This window comes from Stegostoma tigrinum, chromosome 7, assembly GCF_030684315.1.
Source record: "Stegostoma tigrinum isolate sSteTig4 chromosome 7, sSteTig4.hap1, whole genome shotgun sequence".
Taxonomy (NCBI): domain Eukaryota; kingdom Metazoa; phylum Chordata; class Chondrichthyes; order Orectolobiformes; family Stegostomatidae; genus Stegostoma; species Stegostoma tigrinum.
The window spans coordinates 35141813-35161878 of NC_081360.1; positions in this window are offsets into that span (position 1 = coordinate 35141813).

Here is a 20066-nt window from a genome sequence, read left to right on the forward strand (position 1 = left end):
GGATCACAGAGATGGAGGGTTTGGTATTTGCAAAGCAATTGAGGACTGGGTCTATACTCAAGTTTAGCAAGTTGTGGGGGTCTGGTGGTTGCAGAATCTGATTGAAACTTACAGAATATAGAAAGGCCTGGATAGTGTGGACGTGGAGAAGATGTTTTCCACTTGTAGAAGAGAGTAGGACCCTTTAGAACTGAGATGAGCAGGAATTTGTCCCGCCAGAGGGGGGTGAATCTGTGGAACTCATTGCCACAGAAGGCCGTGGAGGCCAAATCATTGAGCGTATTTAAGACAGAGATAGAATAGGTTCTTGATAAGAGGATCAAGGATTATGGGGAGAAGGCAGGAGAATGTGGTTGACAAACAGCCATGATTGAATGATGGAGCAGCCTTGATGGTCTGAATGGCCGAATTGTGCTCCTAAATCCTATTATCTTATGGTCTCATGATTTATGTTGCTGGTGCATTGGAGTTGAATTACATCTATTTCATTCAGAAGTGGTAGTTGTCTATGGCAGCTGTTAAAAGTGGCTACACAATTTTAAATGTAGGAGTGCTGGAGATCTCTTTATGAAGATTTCTGAAAGAATTATTTTTTCCATTCTTCCTGTACCAAAGGCTGTACTTGATTCTGATTGGTCCTCATGACACTAAGAGGGGCTCCACCACAAACATCACCCACCAAACAGGAAGAGCCTCCTGGATGTCTTAGCTAAGCAGGAAAAGGGTACATAGATTCACAGCTTGTGCCTCTTTGCCCTGATACCATTTTATAGCCCTGTACACTAAAATTCATGATTTGTACAACTTGCTGGCTGTCACCAGCTGAAGTGGTCAGATTTGAATGTTCAGTTATTGAATGGTTTGGCCTGAAAGATGACAATCCTGATATTTTGTGCAGCACTGAAGTCTTGCTGCAGTAGTAATGTGCTAAAAGGCTGGTAACAAACAGAAGTTGCCGGAAAAGCTCAGTTGGTCTGCTGGCATATGTGAAGAGCAATCAGTGTTAATGTTTTGGATCTGGTAGCCCTTCCTCAGAACCGAACTAAAAGGCTGATAACGTTGATTATTCTGCCTGCATCAGTCACTGTCCTTTGCATCTATTCAATTATTCTATTAAACAGATCCAAAAGGTCAAATAGCTGGGAATGAAAAGAGAAACTAAAGCACATTAACTAGAAGGATAACTTATTAACACTTCAGTAAATATCTTCGTGTTGCTACAATACGAATGTTATTACACTTCAAAGCACTTGATTGGATGTGAAGCAGTTCAGATCCCTGAAGTTGTGAAAAATGTGATGCAAATACAAGTGTTTTCTTTAAAGGGGGAGGAATACATTGGAACAAGGCTTGTATCTATCATACCTGTAATGCATTAAGGGTAAATTTACCTCAATCCAAATGGCAGGAATCTGCTCGCATAGATTGGCTACTCGTCTTCATTGTACATAAAAATCAACAGTCATAAAATAGCTGACCAATCAGTATCTCTTAGTTTCCCACTAGATGAATAACTTCAAATTATGCCCATTTCCATTTCCTATGCCAGGTCCCTGTACTTAGGTGCCAACATTTGTTTCCCACCACAATGATAGAATTACTCTTCCTGCATCTATTGTTTATAGCAGATCACACCTCCTGATGCCTGTCAGGAGGTAGAGGCAACTATGTTGTCCATTCATCAATTATCAAACGTTGTGATTGTAAACACGAAAGTCAAATGGATGAAAATAAAAGCATTGCCAACCTCAGGATGTCCCAAAGCGCACTATAGCTAATGAAGTGCTTTTGAAGGGCAGAGCATTAATGCTGGAAATTTGAAATAACAGAAAACAGTGGAAATACTCGGTAGGTTACAACTGCATCTGTGGAGACAAATTACCTTTTTTGTGAATTTTCATGATGAATCTTCAGAATATTCTATTTCTAAGTGTGGTCACTTGTAATGTCAGAAAGGCAACAGCCAGTTTACGGAAAGTGTAATTAAAACCAATTGACTCAATTCCATCTCATGCACAGTGACACTATCTAAATTATTGGCATTCATTCATACCCAAAAGTGCATAAATGTTTTTCCAAGAAACTGCAAGCTTTGTTAATGCTTCAGTCAGTTCCATTCTGTATCAGACAAAATCCAGCTATCAATTATCTGCTTCATTTAAAGAGTACAAAAACAGATGCAAAATGTCTGAATACTTAAACATAATTTCCACCCATGCACCCAGCTCAGGAGTTTAACATTTTTCATTTTACTGGTAACAATGGCCAAAGGAACAAAATCTTATTTAGCAATCCAGCCTACAACTGATCATTTGAAGGTTAGTTGAATCAAACACACAGACAGTTCATGTCAACATAATAATCTGGAACCTATTTTTTATTTCTGAAACATTTCAGGTTAGTCTCCAAACTTAATTTGTGATATTCAAATAGGGTGGCACGGTGGCTCAGTGGTTAGCACTGCAGCCTCACAGCACCAGGGACCAGGGTTCAATTCCACCCTCAGGTGACTGTCTGTCTGTGGAGTTTGCACATTCTCCCCATGTCTGCATGTGTTTCCTCTGGGTGCTCTGGTTTCTTCCCACAGTCCAAAGATGTGCAGGTGAGGTGGATTGACCATAGTGTTCAGGGGTGTGTGGGTTAAAGGGGGATGGGTCTGTGTGGGATGCTCCAAGGGGCTGTGTGGACTTGTTGGGCTGAAGGGCCTGTTTCCACACTGTAGGGATTCTAAATGGTTTCAATTTAGACTGAGTCATGTTTTGAATGAGATTCTTTCTGGTTTCCTTTCCAATTCAACATTAATTGATGTGCCATTTTTTACTTCCAAATGGACAAAGCTTTAGAACTGTAGAGCACAAGTGTCCAGAAGCAAGATTCAATCAGAATATATCAGACCTACTGTGGGAAACTGAAAATGTTTCATGCTCTTTAGACTAAAGAGTAATAACCAAGATTGTTTCCCAAAGCATGATGTAATGTCAAGATTAATTAATGAAAACACATCATTTCTTGGTGTGAGTGATAATAGGAACTGCAGATGCTGGAGAATCCAAGATAATAAAATGTGAAGGCTGGATGAACACAGCAGGCCCAGCAGCATCTCAGGGGTCTAGGCCCAAAACGTCAGCTTTTGTGCTCCTGAGATGCTGCTGGGCCTGCTGTGTTCATCCAGCCTCAGATTTTATTTCTTGAAGTGTGGTGGTTTTCATGAAACAAGCTCATCTGTAATGTCTGTTGAGATATAGCTGAGCAGGTAAATCTGCAGCTCTGAAGGATGGCATTGACCTTATGCTTCAATAAAGAAACCTGTAAGGATCAAGAAAAGAGCAAGTCAGGGGCTGAGCATTCTGCATGACTTTTATTCATCCGTTCGATGTGGCCATCTTCGAGAGCAGCATTTGTTGATAGGGAGAGGAGACTACCTGCTCAGTTTTAGCTAACATCGCTTGAAAGCTAAAATGGGCAAGGTGGCTGTAGCAGTGGGAAAGCTAAGGTTCCATCCCTTTTAATTTGGATGGTGTTAGCTGTTTAACTATTGCAAAACCCCTGTGCACACTTGAGGAACATCCAAAGCCTTGTCACTGTGAACCTGAAAGCAAGTGCTTTAGAGTAAGGTAATGGAGCAGCTGTGTTTTAAATAATGTGGCTACAAGAGCAGGTCATGAGCTGAGTATTTTGTACGGAATGACTTCTTTATCAATCAATAGGATGCAACCGTTGATGGTGAGGACTGAATTTGTTGCCTATCCCTAGTTTCCTTGAGAAAATAGTGGTGAGCATTCTTGATTGTACTTCACATGCTCTAGGGTGAATGAGCCAATGGTTCAAGGCGGCAGCTTACCACCACCTTCTCAAGGGCAGATAGGGGAGGGTAATAAATGTGGTGTATGTCAGTGTTGCCCACATCTCTCATGAATTTTTAGAACAAACATAACTACTGATTATAACTTAGGTCATGGATAAAATTAACCTGTACCAGCAATCTCCTGTTAAATTACACATGGAGCTAATAAGTTTAACATTTGAATGTTCTTTGTTGTTTTTAGAGCTACGAAGATACATTCTCTTCAGATTTCATTTTTAATTTCTGAAATTTCTACTAGGCTGTTTCTAAATGATTAACTGGGTCAGTTGAAACTGAGCCTCTTCTCAGACCCATCCCTTCTGCTGTTTACATTCCTTATGCAAAGTTTAAAACAGAAATATGAACTTATGAAAATGCTTACAAAGAATGGACAATTTTTCTGCTGGATTTGGGGCCTTACAATCAGGACTAAACTGAGGTACTGATCTGCATTTGCTGTCAGTGGAACTGATACTGGAATATTCCTAGAAGAAGCCTTCCATCTGGCCACCTTGGAGCTCTCTGACCAACTGAACATGGCAGGTAGGCTCATTGTCCTGTTATTTGTGGGATCTTGGTGCATGTAAATTGATCACCACATTTTGTTACTTTACTGTAGTGATTACTTTTCAAAATATAAGTTGTCTTGAGATCTCAAAATCATGAAGCACTGATAAGCACATTTTTCCATTTAACTCCTGCCCTGGCTAAACCTTGTATTTTCATACTTTCTATAGCTTGTTTCCTCAGGGAAAACACTCTCCCATTGTGAAGCTGCCATTGACATCTAATAAAACAAAATCTCATGGTTTCTCCCAGTAACAACAGAGTAATGGCATTTTGTTACATGTGAGATGAAATCCACCTTCACATATTGCCTGAACAGTTAATCTTCTTCATCTTTCATTATGAATAGACTTAAAATTTTCTCAGGGATAGTGGGAACTGCAGATGCTAGAGAATCCAAGATAATAAAATGTGAGGCTGGATGAACACAGCAGGCCAAGCAGCATCTCAGGAGCACAAAAGCTGACGTTTCGGGCCTAGACCCTTCATCAGAGAGGGGGATGGGGAGAGGGTTCTGGAATAAATAGGGAGAGAGGGGGAGGCGGACTGAAGATGGAGAGAAAAGAAGATAGGTGGAGAAAGTATAGGTAGGGAGGGGATAGGTCAGTCCAGGGAAGACGGACAGGTCAAGGAGGTGGGATGAGGTTAGTAGGTAGATGGGGGTGCGGCTTGGGGTGGGAGGAAGGGATGGGTGAGAGGAAGAACAGGTTGGGGAGGCAGAGACAGGTTGGACTGGTTTTGGGATGCATTGGGGGGAGGAGACGAACTGGGCTGGTTTTGGGATGCAGTGGGGGAAGGGGAGATTTTGAAACTGGTGAAGTCCACATTGATACCATTAGGCTGCAGGGTTCCCAAGTGGAATGAGTTGCTGTTCCTGCAACCTTCGGGTGGCATCATTGTGGCACTGCAGGAGGCCCATGACGGACATGCCATCTAAAGAATGGGATGGGGAGTGGAAATGGTTTGCTACTGGGAGGTGCAGTTGTTTGTTGCGAACCGAGCGGAGGTGTTCTGCAAAGCGGTCCCCAAGCCTCCGCTTGGTTTTCCCCAATGTAGAGGAAGCCACACCGGGTACAGTGGATGCAGTATACCACATTGGCAGATGTGCAGGTGAACCTCTGCTTAATGTGGAATGTCATCTTGGGGCCTAGGATAGGGGTGAGGGAGGAGGTGTGGGGGCAAGTGTAGCATTTCCTGCAGTTGCAGGGGAAGGTGCCAGGTGTGGTGGGGTTGGTGGGCAGTGTGGAGCAAACAAGGGAGTCACGGAGAGTGTGGTCTCTCCGGAAAGCAGATGAGGTGGGGATGGAAAAATGTCTTGGGTGGTGGGGTCGGATTGTAGATGGCGGACATCCTGGATGTCCAAGATAAGACATTCCACTCCCGCACATCCCAGATGTCCAAGTTCTTCAACAACCGCAACTTCCCCCCCACAGTGATCGAGAACGCCCTTGACCGCGTCTCCTGCATTTCCCGCAACATATCCCTCACACCCCGCCCCCGCCACAACCGCCCGAAGAGGATCCCCCTCGTTCTCACGCACCACCCCACCAACCTTCGGATACAACGCATCATCCTCCGACACTTCCGCCATCTACAATCCGACTCCACCACCCGAGACATTTTTCCATCCCCACCCCGTCTGCTTTCCGGAGAGACCACTCTCTCCGTGACTCCCTTGTTCGCTCCACACTGCCCTCCAACCCCACCACACGCGGCACCTTACCCTGCAACCACAGGGAATGCTACACTTGCCCCCGCACCACCTCCTCCCTCACCCCTATCCCTGGCCCCAAGATGACATTCCACATTGAGCAGAGGTTCACCTGCACATCTGCCAATGTGGTATACTGCATCCACTGTACCCGGTGTGGCTTCTTCTACATTGGGGAAACCAAGCAGAGGCTTGGGGACTGCTTTGCAGAACACCTCCGCTCAGTTCGCCACAAACAACTGCACCTCCCAGTCGCAAACCATTTCCACTCCCCCTCCCATTCTTTAGATGACATGTCCATCATGGACCTCCTGCAGTGCCACAATGATGCCACCCAAAGGTTGCAGGAACAGCAACTCATATTCCACCTGGGAACCCTGCAGCCTAATGGTATCAATGTGGACTTCACCAGTTTCAAAATCTCCCCTTCCCCAACTGCATCCCTAAACCAGCCCAGTTCGTCCCCTCCCCCCACTGCACCACACAACCAGCCCATCTCTTCCCCTTCACCCACTGCATCCCAAAACCAGTCCAACCTGTCTCTGCCTCCCCAACCTGTTCTTCCTCTTACCCATCCCTTCCTCCCACCCCAAGCCGCACCCCCATCTACCTACTAACCTCATCCGACCTCCTTGTCCTGTCTGTCTTCCCTGGACTGACCTATCCCCTCCCTACCTCCCCACCATACTCCCTCCACCTATCTTCTTTTCTCTCCATCTTCGGTCCGCCTCCCCCTCTCTCCCTATTTATTCCAGTTCCCTCGCCCCATCCCCCTCTCTAATGAAGGGTCTAGGCCCGAAACGTCAGCTTTTGTGCTCCTGAGATGCTGCTTGGCCTGCTGTGTTCATCCAGCCTCACATTTTATTATCTTAAAATTTTCTCAACTCACTTATATGGTGCTTGAATAAATACTTAGACTATTACACATTATATTCTCTATTAAACTATAGACACTTAATTCACTGATTTTTATTACTGGATAATGGATAGTATGGAACACCATATTCTCTGGTTACATGGTCAAAACATGGGTCATCAGCCTGATGCTCTAGTATATGACCTTGCAGTCAATACTATGAAAACTGGACACTAACAAACTATTAAAATGGTCAATACAAATCTTAGGACCTTTGGCATCAAACTCCAGACTGTTCTAAATTTCAAGCAAATATTTAATTAAATTGTGGGCACAGTGAATTCACATCTTGCTTTAAGGAGAGGTCAATATAAAATAAGTATAGTATTCCAGCTGGCATATTTCATTGCTTCACCTGGAACAAACGGATCATTAAAGGTTATTGCATTTAATTGGATCTGAATGGATCCTAACAATCTTCCATTGTATTATGGTGACTTTCCTCATTCATTCATTCTAGTCTGGGTTAATATCAAAATGGTAAACAGCAACAAAAGACATATATTCACAAACAACATCGTGTTTAGGCAAAGGGCTTTGAGCTTGTGAAAGGAATTTGAAGGAGGTGATGGCCTAATGGTATTGTCACATGACTAATAACCTGCATAATATTCTGGGGACCTGAGTTTGAATCCACAATGGCAAATGGTGGAATTTGAATTCAATAAAAAGCTGCTGTTAAGAATCTGACCATGAAACTATTGTGGTTTTATTGAACAATATGGAAAACTCTTAACTTCTCTCTGAGCATTTAGGAATGGGCAACAAATACTGCCATAGCCAGCAACCCACACTTCATGAATTAAAACAAAATACTCTCAGCTTGTATGAGGGAGCATAGCTACAAATTGAGGGGTGATAGATTTAAGACAGATGTCAGAGGCAGGTTCTTTACTCAGTGGTAAGGGCGTGTCTGCCAATGTGGTCAACTCAACCACATTAAGGACATTTAAACAGTCCCTTGGATAAGCATATGCATAATGATGGGATAGTGTAGGGGGAGGGGCTTAGATTAGTTCACAGGTTGGCGCAACGTTGAGGGTCGAAGGGCCTGTTCTGCGCTGTATTGTTCTATGTTATAGGTGAAGAAGCCATTTCACTATCTGCTTTGAACATCTGTTTGCAGATGAGTTCCACCTATGAACACCCTTGATTGAAAGTAAACATTCATCACCTGAAATGATCATTTACATGGCTACCCTCTTCCTGCAGTGACAGAGGGAAGCTACCAGAACAGCACTAAATGGGAGCTCCCTTAGGTGTGAAACATGACACTCTAACAAGGTCTGACATTGATTACTGGAGATGACTGGCACAAGCCTTGAACAGTGTACAGTACCTATGGGTAAAAAGCAGTTCAATTCTATTAGCATTGGGGAGGTGATAGCCTTGTGGTATTATTGCTTGTCTGTTATGCCAGGGACCCAGGCTACATTCCAGAGACTAGCATCCAAATTCCAACTGTGGCAGATGGTGGAATTTGAAACAATAAAAATCTGGAATTAAGATGATGTGAATCCATTACCGATTTGTTGGAAAACCAATCTGGTTTATTAATGTCCCATGGCAAAGAAACTACCATCCTTACCAGTCTGGCCTACATGTGACTCCAGACCCACAACAATGTGGTTGACTCTCAACTGCCCCCAGGCCATTAGGGAAAGGTAATAAATGCTGGTCCAGCCAGTGAGGCCCACACCCTGTGAATGAGAAGAAAACTCAATATGTTCTGAGGCCCCATACATATGAATGCACCTCGAATGAGTGGAACAAGGTGAAAGACTGCTAAGCTCTAGCTGCCAACCTAGTAATGTAGCTATATTGCTTAGCAGTCACCATATATGCTTCCCAAGTATGCCTGATTATTCCTTGCATGTTCAGCACCAAAACCACAGGTATTCTAAAGTTCCTCATCTCCTTAAGAGTCATTGGGTCTCAAACTATCAGAAATCCCAAGTTTTGAAAAATCTGATTGTTGTCAGTAGGGAGACCCTGATGTAGCCATGGTAAGGGATGCCTGGCCCCTTCGATGTGGAGACCAGGATGAGGGAAGTGATGTTGATCTGCTCACATCCATTGGCAAGATGCTGTCAGGAAAAACTGGTAAGTAATAATTGACACCTCTGCTCCTGTCAGTTAACCATGACTTCCACTTTGCTAAATTTCATGCTCACTGTAGGGCATATCCCTGTCATGCTACCTATGATCAACCATGAAAGAACCTTGGCTCTGCCTGGCTCTCAGTGAGAGGCCCACTGAGTGGAATGCCTGGAGAGAAGACAAGTCTGGTGCACTGGATGGGGTCTTTATTCTGACAGCATCAGCAGCGGTGATTGCTGAGGGAAGTCTATTTTGAAGTGCCTAGCCCTTCAAAATGCTGACACCTTTGGAGCATAGGTTAAGGAACTGGACGTGTGGCAGTAGGACAGAAAGACCACTTGCTGTGCAGTAGCCTGTTCTGTCTGCCCAATCACCTCCCAACGCCCCTAGCAAATGGTAGCCTCCCTCTTGATCTTTGAATTGCAATTTTTGTCCTTGATCCAGATCATGTGATCCAAAGAAGGAAAATTAAGTTTTGTCAACAACTGAGCCTCCAACTCCATCTGGACATTTCTATCCTTCACTGTTTCAGCTAGGAGGCCCTTCACCTACTGATCTCCGGTTGATATGAAGGAAGGATCCAGGAGGATGCTGCAATTGATCTCCTTCAGGAGAATGGAGTCCAGGTCCTTTTTTTATTTTTCAGCTTGCTTGTATTCCTAAATCCTTTGCTGTTACTGTGACAGCCTAATGCTGACCCCCAAAACCTCTGGTCAATTCCCTCAAGACCCTCTGCAAATGCCTTAAAACATTTGTGTCTCCTCTCTGTATTTCTTGACACTTTCCCACACAGATGTTCTGTGTTCACTCTCAGGGGCCTGTACACTATGACTAACTATGCATCTTCCATCCAATCTGTAATGCCAGCTATTCAGGTGCTTTTGGTCTTCAACTGAATTTGTCCAGCCTCCTACTCATTGACAAATGGATAAAGCCTCTGAAACAGGGCTTAAATGTTTGACTCTGGGAAAGATCATTAACAGCTCAGCTGAACCGGTTAGAGAAGAAGAATTGGATGCAAACAGCCAGCTGCTCTGAAAATCATATTTAAGCACCTGCAGGTTTCAACTTCTGTGCGCACACACAGCAGTTCAACTTAGACTGATCAGTAACCAAAAGTGTGTGCCAAATATAGATTTCAAGTAGATATATCGACATGTGAATTGATAGTCTACACAATAATTAACAATACACCCAGTGCTTGTTTACAATCTTTGGCCACATTAATTTTCAAGACCAATGTTTAGCCATGTAATTATTAATGATAATATCATTTTTATAGGAAGTCTAAATTTAAATTGCAAGCTGGTAAATATACTTCTGCAATGTACTTCTCTTACATTGCAGCCACTTAACAAACACACATGATTCATATAAGATACTGCTTCACAGAGCTTTTGCTGGCTCTTCTTCTTCAATTTTGCAACACCCTCTTTGACAATCCAACCTGCTCATGGACCTTGGTTACATAAAATTATCCCAACCCTTCTGATTGCATGCATTATATGTAAGCCCAATGTTCACTGAACACTTTACTCTGCTTTTATTTAGACATATTCCAATGATCATGATCTCTCAAGCAACTAACTGCAACCCAGAAATTAAACTTGCTAGGATTCATTGCAGCTGCCAGTTGGGGAAAATGCATTTCCACCATTTTAATATGCAGATTACTGAATTTAAAATGGATAGACAGAAAAATAAATGTGGCTCATTGGATCCAAATGTATCTGTTACAGGGTTATTCAGCAAGAGTAGTTGGCCATGATCTAAGCATAGGAGGCGCAGGAAAGGAAAAAGCTATATGTACTTGAAGTAAAGACAGTTATTTAGTTCAAACTGGTTGAAGAAAAAGTGCTGAGGTAAAGGTACAGGATTTAACAACATAACAAACAGCTAGTTTAAGGACACCAATTTAAACAAATGCAGCTTCGTTTAAAAGTTATTGATTTTAGCCTCAGCTGAATAAAATCATCTGGATATGAAAAGTCAGTGTTTGAGCCATACCATCACTTAGTCCCCAGCACTCATTCAAATGAAATTATTTACCTTCAGTATTTTGCCATGACAGGATCCTGTTTACAAAAGAAGAGGAAGGTGGAAGGATTTGGGGTTGAAAATTCAGGACGATGTGTACTTGATGGTTAAAAACACTCTGGCCAATTTTGGGGCAGAGGGTGTTGGGTTCCTGTCAAAGACAGTCACAGACACAGACATTAAAAGGGTTTGGGATAACAGTTAAACAAGAGGTTTCACACTCCCTACTGATATCCTCTATACTGTTGTTAATCCAGCAGATCAAAACAATGGATCCAATGAGGACTTTAAGGAGCAGAGATATATATTTTACTACAATCTGTGGCCTCATAATCCAACACTTTTCTCATTCTGCCATTTCCATATTGCGAGAGCTTATCCTTAATGAGTTTTGAGAAGATTTGTAGCTCAGCTTGAGGTTCAGAGTTGTCACACTACATTGGACAAACTGGCAGAAAGCTAGCCACCAGGATACATGAACATCAACTAGCCACAAAACAACATGACCCACTATCACTCGTATCCTTACATACAGATGAGGAAGGACAACACGTCCATCCTAGGACAAGCCAAGCAGAGGCACACACGAGAATTCCTAGAAGCATAGCATTCCGACCAGAACTCCATCAACAAACACATTGCCTCCAAATCAATCTACCATCCCCTGAGAAAAAGAACTGGAAATGACACCACCAACCCAGGAAAACCTAACCAGATAAATAGAAACTGGGACATAACACCACTGCTTCGTCACAGGCTCACTGACGTTACCTAGAATGGTGATGAAATGTCTGAAAACAAACCTTCCAGCTCAGTGAGCAAGCTCACAGCTAGAGTTTATCCTTAATTCTCAGAGTATAAAGGGGAGGAACAGATGCACCTAAAAATAAGTTGCTAGCTAGTCATCTGCAACAGAGAGCTATACATAAACCAAACATAGGAACAGTATATCACATACCACAAGCAATCTATGCATTCCTTCCACGTGAAGAAAGGGACAATTTAAAAAACCAACAGCAAACCAAAGGAAATTCCATGAATATCATAAAACTCAATGATAGGGCTCAATGTGTAAACACAAAAGACAAGGCTAAACCATTATGAATTATTTTTAATCAACAGTGCTATGTGGAATGATTCATCTTGGTTATAATTAATACAGTGTGGAACTGGAGGACCACAGCAGGCCAGGCAGCTTCAGAGGAGCAGGCAAGTTGACATTTTGGGCTGAGACCCCTCGTCAGAAATGGGGAGGGGTAAGGGAGCTGGGAAATGAATAGAGAGAGGAGGGGGTGGGGCTGGGGAAGGTAGGTGGGATGGTGATAGGTGGCTACAGGTAGGGAGTGCTGGGGATTGGTCAGTGAGGTGGAAGGTGCAGATAGGAGGGAGAGAAGACAGACAGGTTGTGGCAGGCCAAGGAGTCAGGGATGAAAGGGAGGATTGGTCATGGGACATCACCAGGGTGGGGGTTGGGGAGGGGGTGATGGTATGGCGATTTTAAAACTGGTGATATCCATGTTTAGGCCATTCATGGAATTCACCAGTTCTAAAATTTCCCCAGCCCCTGGTCTCATCCCATGATCAACCCTCCCTCCCTCTCATCTTGGCCTCCTTGACCTGACACAACCTGTCCATCTTCTCTCCCACCTCCAGTGACCCTACCTGCACTCAACTATCATCATCCCGCTTGCCTTCCCCAGCTCCACCCCTCCTCTCTCTATTTATTTCTGAGCTCCCTTATCCCTCCCCATTTCATCTGATGCTACCTGGCCTGCTGTGTTCCTCCAGCTCCACTCTGTGTTATCTCTGACTCCAGCATGCGTAGTTATTGCTACCTCAGATCTATCTTGGTTGTCTCCTGAGTTTTCACCACTGAACATAGACCAAAAGAGCATATGAAATTGCAGGAGTGGAGCCATTCTGCCATTCAGCCCTTAGAACCTGCTCTACTATTCATTAAGATCATGGCTGATCTTAGCTCCACTTTTCTATCAGCTCCATCTCCCATGCCCCATTGCTGTAACCTTCATCCTTTATAGATCAAAAAATCTAACCCAGCCTCTGCTGCATCCTAAAGTAAAGAATATAATCATTAGCCAATTTACTTCACTCCATGGTCCAGCAGAATAGATACATCAAAAATTATTATTTCAAACAACAACCTGGATGTTTTCCTGAGGGATTCCGCTCTGGAAACAGTCACACTTCTGGTCAAGCTGTTCCAGTACAGCCAAAAAAAAGCATCTGTTGACAATGTGGGAAATTTCCCAGATATGTCCTGTTCATGACAAGCAGGATGAAAAAAATCTGAACAACCAAACGACACTTTTTGTCATCAATGTGACAGAAGATACACTCAACAATGCGATACAACAGCACTTTGTGTAACCAACTCTCATTCATTTTGGATTCTGTGGCTATAGACCACTTGGGTATAGAATTTATTATAGCCTTGGTCTAAGTGTGGACAAAAGAGCAAAACGGCAGAGTTGAAGTGCCCTTGAAATAAAAGCAATAGGAGGCCGAGCAAAATTAAAGCCCATAGCAACTGGGCACATGTCTCTGCACTGACCGAAGAAAGGAAAATGTTTGTAGTTATTGGAGGGTGACCACCTCAATAACATGGCATAACTGCAAAGACTTTTTTCAGATATTGTCTGAGGCCCAACAAACCACCTTTCCTTTTATCATAAGTTCTAGTGGAGATAGGAAATACTGTGGTTCCATGATAATGGCTCTGCCTCAGCCTGAAGTTCTGGGATCATGTCGCACTGCGGGATTGAAGGCCAAGCAGGCTGAACCCACCTATAAATCTTGCCAACAAATATCAATAACAGAAGGTAAGACAGGAACAAATCAAAAGCAGGAGATAAGAAAGGGCCAAATTCCTGATCACCCATACGATAGAAAGAAAATAAAGCCCCTACTATCACCATTTATGGCTCCAGTCTAAGGTACATATGTAAAAGCATATAATGCTCTTTTGGGAAGCCATTTACCTGGACAAGCATCATGGGCCAGATTTGTGGTAACAGCACACAGCAAGGCCTGTCTGGGCTGGGCTTGGAATCTGTCTCCTCACTTTACCTACAATGGGTCAGACCATCCTTGAACTGAAGAATCACTGGGGTATTTGCTGATCAATGCACTATGTTCAGCACTGTTTGCAGCTCTTCAGATAGTGAAGCCATCATGTCCATAAACATCAAGAATTGCACAATACCGCATCAGGATTGAGAAGTGATAATTTCCATTTGTGCCAGTCAAGTGACAGGCAATGATCATTTCCAAAAGGAAAAATTATCTAAATATCTCTCCTTGACATTCAATTGCATTTCTATTGATCAATTCACAATACCAATTTCCTAGGGATACCATTAAACTTAATTGGTACAGTCACATACAGTCTGTGGCCACAAACAAAAGTCAGAAGCTGGGAGTTTTGCAGCAAGTGACTCAACTCCTGATCTCCAAAAGTGTTTCCAAGAAGGCACAAGTCAGGAAAGTGATGGAATATTCTCCACTGCTTGGATGAATGCAGTTTCAACAGCAGTGAAGAAGGCTGGTACCATTCAGGACAAAAGCTGTCTGTTTTTACAATACTCTATACACTACATGAAACATTCAATGCCTCCACAGCCAGCACACAGTGACTGAAATTTGTCTCCTCTATATGATACACTGCAACAATTTTTCAAGATTTCTTGACCTCTAACACTGCAACCTCTACATCCAAGGGCAGCATAGGTGTGGAAACCTCACTACCTGAAAATTCCCTTCTAAATTATACATTATCCTCATTTGGAACTGTATCGCCGTTCCTTCACCAACATCTTAGAGTCAATGATGGGTTTGAGCAATGTGGTATTGTGGTAGAGCTGAGTGTAAGCACAACGTTGAGAATGACTGTTTGTCTGAAACTTTGATAACATTAGATCAATCCAATGATTTCAGTGTCAAGAAGCTGCCACAGCACAGCCTGTTTCCACAAAGCTGGCTGCAGTAGCTCATTTATGGTGTACAGGACTATAATTAACTGGTTGCTGTAATCCATCCACGCATGTCATTACTGTCCAACATAACTTGGGTTTATTGCATGATCGCAGAAGAATGTCATATGTATTGATTGTTAGAACAGAAAACATGCTCAAAATGTAAGAGCTAAAAGGATTTTAAAAAAAACAGGTTTTTCAGTATGTGTCATGTGTCAAGATTGATATACTGCTTGACGATGTACCATTGTAAACAATTTGCATGCACGCTGCTGCATGTGGTTCCTTGCCCATGATTAAAGAAAAAAATGTTAGATTTACACCATACCTGTCACGTTCTCAGGATGCCCCAAACAGCACCTCTGCAAGTAAGGTGCTGCTGTTGACATTCAAAAGGGAACTGTGATATCATGTGTAAGAGGTGGGATCAGCAACCAGGAATTGAAAAGGGAAAATTATTGTCCTGTTGATGTTGATTGTGAGATGAATATGAGGCGAGGCATTCAAAGTTTATATCACTAATGATGTTGTGTAACTGAAATGGACAATAGGGCAGTGATCTAATATTTTACTCCAGAAACTGCACTTCTGACAATGCATACATAGTCTCTAAGTACCATACTGAAGTGTAGCTTCATTAGTGTGCTCAGGTCCTGGAGTGGGGTTTTAATAAGTGATGAAAAATCATGGTAACAGCAGAACTGAAACTCAGTGAGAGGAGAAATATTGCCTAATATTCTATAGGGAAAAAGAAGGGGTCAGAAGTAAAATTAATCATTCACTCTTTTTAAAAAATGGCTTGTCATTATGTCATCTTGTCATATAACTCTATCTAAATGCATCACTTTAAAAAAAATCAAATCCCCTATTTCCCAGAAAGACATTGATGATATGACTCGGGGGGGGGAACCAGTTGCTTTCTAAAAAGTCACGACATAGAAATTCCCATTGATTTATCATATTTAGTGAGTGTCTCTGTCATAATGAGCATTAGTAATTCCACTAAGGGTATCACAGCTTCATCCACCTCTTTGCACACTTTCTACACGGCAGTTGAAAACGCTGCTGATTTTCCTCCCATCCTAACCTAGCCCAGGAATGCTAGGGTTAATTTTAATGCATCAATTGCCATGCAGCTAATTTAGCAGCAACTAGACATCACACCCAGGCATTCTCTGCAGCTCAGCCATTGCATTTAAGATGAGTGAAATACTTGCAAGATAACAGATGTGTACAAGGAGGTTCAAAGTAGGGCTCTCCAGACAGGCAATATTTCCAGCCTAACACTGCCATCCTGCCCAATCCTTCATCCTTGTCAATTCCTGATTTTCTACATTTCAGTAATAGCTAAACTTGAAATTAAGTAACCAATGTAAAGAAGCTGAACAAAATCACCTTATAGGCCCGACCAGTCCCCCTCCACCGACACCCTCATCCGCCTAGCTGAACTCGTCCTCACCCTCCGCTCCAACCCCAACCTCACAATCAAACCCGCAGACAAGGGTGGCGCAGTGGTAGTATGGCGCACTGACCTCTACATCGCTGAGGCCAGACGCCAACTCTCCGACACCACCTCCTACCGCCCCCTCGATCATGACCCCACACCCGAGCACCAAACCATCATCTCCAACACCATTCATGACCTCATCACCTCAGGGGACCTCCCACCCACAGCCTCCAACCTTATTATTCCCCAACCCCGCACGGCCCGTTTCTATCTCCTTCCCAAAATCCGCAAACCTGCCTGCCCTGGTCGACCCATCGTCTCAGCCTGCTCCTGCCCCACCGAACTCATCTCCACCTATCTGGACTCCATTTTCTCCCCTTTGATCCAGGAACTCCCCACCTACGTCCGTGACACCACCCACGCCCTCCACCTCCTCCAGGACTTCCAATTCCCTGGCCCCCAACACCTCATCTTCACCATGGATGTCCAGTCTCTATACACCTGCATTCAAAATGCAGATGACCTCGAGGCCCTCCGCTTCTTCCTGTCCCGCAGGCCCGACCAGTCCCCCTCCAGCAACACCCTCATCCGACTAGCTGAACTCGTCCTCACCCTCAACAACTTCTCTTTTGACTCCTCCCACTTCCTACAGGCTAAGGGGGTGGCCATGGGCACCCGCATGGGCCCCAGCTATGCCTGCCTCTTTGTAGGCTACGTGGAACAGTCCCTCTTCCGCACCTACACAGGCCCCAAACCCCACCTCTTCCTCCGGTACATTGATGACTGTATCGGCGCCGCATCTTGCTCCCCAGAGGAGCTCGAACAGTTCATCTACTTCACCAACACCTTCCACCCCAACCTTCAGTACACCTGGGCCATCTCCAGCACATCCCTCACCTTCCTGGACCTCTCAGTCTCCATTTCAGGCAACCAGCTTGCAACTGATGTCCATTTCAAGCCCACCGACTCCCACAGCTACCTAGAATACACCTCCTCCCACCCACCCTCCTGCAAAAATTCCATCCCCTATTCCCAATTCCTCCGCCTCCGCCGCATCTGCTGCCACGATAAGACATTCCACTCCCGCACATCCCAGATGTCCAAGTTCTTCAAGGACCGCAACTTTCCCCCCACAGTGATCGAGAATGCCCTTGACCACGTCTCCCGTATTTCCCGTAACACATCCCTCACACCCCGCTCCTGCCACAACCACCCAAAGAGGATCCCCCTCGTTCTCACACACCACCCCCCAAACCTCCGGATACAACGCATCATCCTCCGACACTTCCGCCATTTACAATCCGACCCCACCACCCAAGACATTTTTCCATCCCCACCCCTGTCTGCTTTCCGGAGAGACCCTCTCTCCGTGACTCCCTTGTTCGCTCCACACTGCCCTCCAACCCCACCATACCCGGCACCGTCCCCTGCAACCGCAGGAAATGCTACACTTGCCCCCACACCTCCTCCCTCACCCCTATCCCAGGCCCCAAGATGACATTCCACATTAAGCAGAGGTTCACCTGCACATCTGCCAATGTGGTATACTGCATCCACTGTACCCGGTGTGGCTTCTTCTACATTGGGGAAACCAAGCGGAGGCTTGGAGACCGCTTTGCAGAACACCTCCGCTCAGTTCGCAACAAACAACTGTACCTCCCAGTTGCAAACCATTTCCACTCCCCCTCCCATTCTTTAGATGACATGTCCATCATGGGCCTCCTGCAGTGCCACGATGATGCCACCCGAAGGTTGCAGGAACAGCAACTCATATTCCGCCTGGAAACCCTGCAGCCTAATGGTATCAATGTGGACTTCACCAGTTTCAAAATCTCCCCTTCCCCAACTGCATCCCTAAACCAGCCCAGTTCGTCCCCTCCCCCCACTGCACCACACAACCAGCCCAGCTGTTCCCCCCCCCCCCACCCACTGCATCCCAAAACCAGTCCAACCTGTCTCTGCCTCCCTACCCGGTTCTTCCTCTCACCCATCCCTTCCTCCCACCCCAAGCCGCACCCCCATCTACCTACTAACCTCATCCCACTTCCTTGACCTGTCCGTCTTCCCTGGACTGACCTATCCCCTCCCTACCTCCCCACCTATACTCCCTCCACCTATCTTCTTTACTCTCCATCTTCGGTCCGCCTCCCCCTCTCTCCCTATTTATTCCAGTTCCCTCCCCCCATTCCCCTCTCTGATGAAGGGTCTAGGCCTGAAACGTCAGCTTTTGTGCTCCTGAGATGCTGCTTGGCCTGCTGTGTTCATCCAGCCTCACATTTTATTATCTTGGAATTCTCCAGCATCTGCAGTTCCCATTATCTCTCTCACCTTATGCATGCATTGCGTACAGATACTCAAGACAGAATTTCTCAGCTTCAAAGTGAGAGGCTTGGAGGTGGGGTAGGGCCATCAATAATAATGGGGAAGTGAACCAAGGATTTTCCTCATGGCTGCAGGCAGGGCCCCAGATTGGCTGGCCTCTGAATGGAGGCATGTGCAAATGTATCTAAGGCCCTGGCAATTTATTTGCTCATCTCTGTGGAGATACCCTCTCACCCTCTCACTCTCCCTGATCCAGTGGCAGTCCTAGGGGTTAGGGGAGGGGTGAAAGTTGAGACTGGCATTGAAGTCAGTGGTGTGTTGCCCCAACGAGGGTCTAAGGTCTAGAAAGGCCATTCCACATGTTCTGAACTGTGTAATTAGGACAAGTTTCCTAAATTCAGTGCTTGCCTGCTTAGCCGCTCTAGTATTTTGTTTTAAACTTATGGCCTGGGACCTTCATGTTCCCCTACTTCCTGCATCTGTCCTGGTGCAGCTGCTTAGGCCTCAGAGATGCCACCTCTCTAATTGGGTTAGTAACATTGATTAAATATCCTATTTTCATGATCCTGTTGGATGATGAGTGAAAATATTTCCATTTTATCTTTTTTCCATCTTTCCCTGTTTAATTGTGCTAGAAAGGACAAGCTCATGGACATTGGTTGAGGTCAAAAATGGAACTGACTCAATCAGACCTATGGTGACTTAGTTTTCAGCCACTCATCCTCCAGGTTTGTGTTTCAAGAATGACCATTTTGGAAGAAAGACTAGTGGAGTTCCAAGGGTCTTTATCCCAGCAAGGTGAGCCTGCACTGACAAAGGAAGGCCAGAGAAACTGTAGATGAGGAACTAAGTAGTAACTTCTACTATTTGATCACGTTGGCTATGGCTTCTTATAATTCAATTGGAAATTCACTGAATTTAGACCATATACAAAATCTGTCTTTAAAATTATGAGGCTTGCTTTTACTTCTTAAACATTAATAGTTCCTGGAAACACTGCTTGTTCATTGTTTAAGTTGGCCATGCCTCAGATTAATGTTGATATTAAATGGTTTAGTGCCGACTGTTGACTTCCACCTGTGTGGCAATAGTGGCTCAACACCACCAGTCAATCAGGTAAGTAATCAATA